This window comes from Cimex lectularius, unplaced genomic scaffold (genome assembly GCF_000648675.2).
Source record: "Cimex lectularius strain Harlan isolate CLEC.00 unplaced genomic scaffold, Clec_2.1 scaffold271, whole genome shotgun sequence".
Taxonomy (NCBI): Eukaryota; Metazoa; Arthropoda; class Insecta; order Hemiptera; family Cimicidae; genus Cimex; species Cimex lectularius.
This window is the reverse complement of record NW_019394181.1, coordinates 132033-136926: the sequence shown is the minus strand read 5'-3', so window position 1 is coordinate 136926 and position 4894 is coordinate 132033.

Here is a 4894-nt window from a genome sequence, read left to right as displayed (position 1 = left end):
CGCTGAGGAATTGGCGGCCATGTCAAGCTCTGAGGCTTACTCCGACCGAGACACAACGAATCTGGATTGACTTCGACTGCGAAGAGAAAGAAGTGTATAACAGTCCGGAGAGCTGTAGGCCGCGTTGGGGCGCGCCTGGAATTCAAGTACCCGGTGCGACGGTATCCCATATGAAATGCTTCAAAACCTTCCCTAGGGTGCGAAGCATAGCCTGTTGGATTCTTCAACAACCTATTCTTCAATATATCCTATCCCAAGCGTTGGCGTGAGAAGCTGGTTTTACAGGCCAAACTCCCTGACAACCTGCCTGAGTAAACTCGTGAAGTCCATTGTGTCTTGAAACAAAAGGGTTTTAGAGCCAGTGTGAGGAGGGATTGTGTAGGCATCGTTCCGCAGTCGATCATGCTTGCCTTCTCGAGAGTAATATTCAGAATAATTTTCTTAATATGGAGCACGCTCTGGTTGCGTTCTTTGACCTCGAGAAAGAGTGTGCTACGACAAGGAGATATGCGATACTCCGGAAATGTAGAGATATCAGATTTAGAGCAGAAATTACCTCGGTTCCGTGAGGCTTTCTTATAGAACCGAAGATTCCGGGTTAGAGTGGGGCCCGTGCTCTCTACGGACTTTTTTCACCAGAATGGAGTCCCTCAAGGTTCAGTGATTAGCGTTACCATTTTCTCGTCGCAGTGAACGGTATCGCTGTCGGTGTCTCCCGATCAATCAGACGATTACTGAATGTCGGCGATTTCTGCCTTTTCCTTTCGGGGAAAGACCTAGAAGAGGTTGGAGGGGTGATGCAGTCAGCAATAAACGCCGTGGCCGGAAGAGCCAAAAAAACGGATACGCCTTATCTGCGTCGAAAACCTTATGCGTCCGCTTTTGTAAGCCCACACCCTTCCGCAGCTCTGCCTGAGGGTCGCTGCGATAAGGTATGTAGGGTCCGTAAGGTTCCTCTGCCTCAAGTTTGATCAAAAGCTTAGATGGCAGCCACAAATTGATGTCATCGAGGTGAAGGGAAGGAAAGTACTCACATTATTATAGTTCATCAGTCACATCAGGTGAGGAGCGGACGGGGAGACATTCCTTAAAATTTCTTCTTTGCTCGACATTGTTTCATGGTTGCATAGCCTATTCTTCTGCCCGACAAACGCGGCTACAATGATGTATCCGATAATTAAAAAAGAAAAACCAATTGGGAAAATTAAAAACGTATTTAATGTAAAAGTTCAAAACCATATTCTACTTGATAGATTTCATTATATGAACGATGAATAAAATGAATATTAAATTTATGATATTCAAACGTATATATCATTGTAATGGTAACATTCTGGCGAGAACTGTAAAGTGATCATCTCCACTATCTTGGACATTGATACCGCCATAGTTTGGCTATTCTTGCTTACTGCGTTTCACTTCATCAGTTGATCAATAATTTTCATAAACATATTCCTATACACAACATACATCAATATACTTGGAAGTAGTCGTATATTCGAATGTTCTCTAAGCCAAAAAAAGTGAACACATTGTTCTACTTCACATAGGATAATAGGTCTAGTACCCACTTTGGTGAAATTTTAAAAAAGCTCATATTAAAAAGAATTCTTCCGATTCTAAATTCTCAAACCATAATCCCAGACCATCAATTTGGTTTTCGCAACCGTCACTCAACTGTCCAATAGTGCCATCGCGTGGTAGACATTACTTTCTCCTCCCTTGAGATAGGACAGTACTGTTCCGGGGCCTTTCCTGAAGTAAGCCAAGCGTTTGATTGTGTTTGGCACCCAAGCTTGCTGTTCATGATCAAGAGCATCCTTCCATCCACCTACTATCTCTTACTGCTCAGTTACCTCACTGACCGATTTTTCGAAGTCATCGAAGGCCATTCCCTCTCTGCATATTTCCCTATCCATGCTGGTGTTCCTCAGAGTAGCGTTCTGGCCCCACACTATACCAAGTATTCACAGCTGACATCTCTTCACATCCCGAAACCACCACATTCACATTGGCAGACGATACAGCAGTTCTCTCTAGCAACTCCGACCCTGTCATTTCCATTCAAAACCTACAACACCTCAGACTACTAGAGTCTTGGTGTAAAAAGAAAAGGATAAAATTTAACAAGACATATCCACCCGCACCACCTTCACTCTCCATAAAAGATCCCCCCCCCCGGTTTTCTTAAATAATATTTTCCTCTCAAAGGCGGACAAGGTGCGGTAACTCGGGCTGTATATCGACAAACATCTTACTTGGAATCCTCAAACACGACTGAAACGTCAGAAGGTTAGATAGGATATAGAGCTCTTTTCTTCTTTAAAAACGTTCTAACTTACCTCTAAAAAATAAAAGGCTGCTTTACAACACCATAGTTAAGCCGGTATGGACTGGAAGTGTGGGGTTTAGCGAAACATTCCAGCATCCATCGCATTCAAACTGCCCAGTCCCTAATAATTCGAAAAATACGAAAAATACTAGATGCATCATTTTATGTATCGAACCTAATTACACTTACAGACTTACATATCCGTTTCGTTCAAGTTGAAATCCGTTCCCGTTACCGCAAATTTCATAAAAACCTCCCGTAAATCAGCACAACCTCACATCCCGACGAATCCCCTCAAACCTTCCCCGCCGACTGAAGAGACAATGGCCGCGAGACCTCCTAGGAAGTGATGGTGATGATAGTGAAAGTGATAATGACTCAACTATCAATTAAGCAGACGATATTTTAGAAACATTGGCCTAATACCAATGGTATATTCTCCACTCTTGTTTTTAATTTTGTATGTATTACCTTGCTCTACCTACTTGAAGGTAGTTGTGATGTACTACAAATTTAAAAAAATAGTATACATTAATTTTTAGGCAAATAATTTTATGAATTTTTTTGGAAAGCTTTCGGACCAACACTCTGCTCCTCCTCAGCCTTTTCTCTTTTGTGGGAGATCTCACCCATCCGTCTCCCATCGAGGTGGAGTGTTGGTCCGAAAGTTTTCTACGAAAATAGAACTGGTGGAAAGTTAATGAAAAAGAAATGAGTACTTATCAAAAACCAACAACATAACATTATACTGAGTAAATACTAAAAAACAAAACCTGACATTTGTATTTGGTGTTTATTTCAAAACTACTTGTATTTTTGACGTTATATTAATTATAACATATATTTTTTTAATTTAAACCAAATTAAACGATAATAGAAATTAATGAGCTCTAATAAAAAATATTTAATTATCATAGTTTGAAGAAAAAATCACCAAAACACAGCAAATCATTTTGTGATATAATAAATTGTTAGTTAAATCTTACTCTATCATCAAATAAATAATTTTCCTATGTTTTGGTGATTTTTCCTTCAATCCATCAAAATTAAATAATTTTTATTTCAAGAATTTTTATTACTAATTAATTAATTACTCATGAATTTCTGATCACATTTAATTTATCATTATTATTTTGAGATCGTGAGGTGCGGTCTGGTGTTACGTAGGTTTTAGAAAAACATTTTCTTTATCATGTCAACGTTTCGATCTTTATTGATATCATCTTCAGGGCTCAAAGTGTTTGTTTTCCGTGAAGATGTGCCCACTGGCACACTCAACACGACAGACAAGAATGACACATGTACACGGAAAACAAACACTTTGAACCCTAAAGATAATATCAGTACAGATCGAAACGTTGGGATGATAAAGAAAATGTTTTTCTAAAACCTACGTCACACCAGACCGCACCTCACGATCTCAAAATAATCATTGGCTAACTGTCACTAAACACCAGATTCTATCATTATTTTAATCACAGTTAGGCAGGGCTCAGCGATATCCCATATTTATCCTATTAAAAACTGGTGTTTCAGAACGGAGGAACAATCTAATTTTCGTTTAAATAAAATCGCATTAGCTGTATCACTATCATATATGTAAAAATAAAGTTAAAAAATGTATCTTACACACAGACAACAAAATGAATTGTATAAAAACAAGGTAGAAATTATACTCTATAACGGTACATAATTGCAAATTTATTTCGTGTTCAGTAACGATTCGGTTAATAGAACAAAATAAGTTTTCCGCTAGCCATCACTGACCGACGGTACTGTAAATTAAACCATTATGGGTTATTCGTGTCCGATGAGAGAACCGTGCCAGCGAATATCCATCAAACGTCTATTAGTTTTGCAATTAGCCAGCTTTGCAGATTTGCGAAGAGTAGAGCTGCGCACTTGTCAATCCGGGCTGACTGGAACAAGGAACCGTCATGTAGGCAATCTGCCTACTCGACTCACTCAAATAGCTGTCAACTAAAAACACTATTTTATTGTTAGAATTGGTGAACACAGATTACGTTTGTTTTCGGACTCAATCGAGGTAGTGCTGAGGTTGAACTAAGACCAAGACCATAAAAAAGATGTTTGCTACAATGTAAGTTCCACCTCTGCAATCGACACGTCAAATTTGATAAAAAAAGTGACTCGCTTTTTTCAGATATTCATCCAAATCGTATCAAGCAAATTAAACTGAATAGAAGGTTAATTTTAAATAAATGCTTTAAATTCGAAAATTGTTTCCATTTTGAATGTTTGAATGTTGAATTGAAAATAAATATTTTAGCTTCATCCAATGGCGCATTTTATGCTAGAAATATTTCAGGTACTACATGAGATCGAGTTTTTTCTATTATTGATATCTGCATGAATGTATCTAACACATTACGATTACCTACACGAATGTCCGACTGATAAACACTATCTAGACTGGATCAATAAAATGATTTGGATTTTGTTAGGCTTTCCACACATGTACGTCCTTACATACAATGTGAATAGTTGAGTCTATCGCTTATCGCAGTCCGCCGCCAACCCCAGCTTTCGCAATTTACAAAA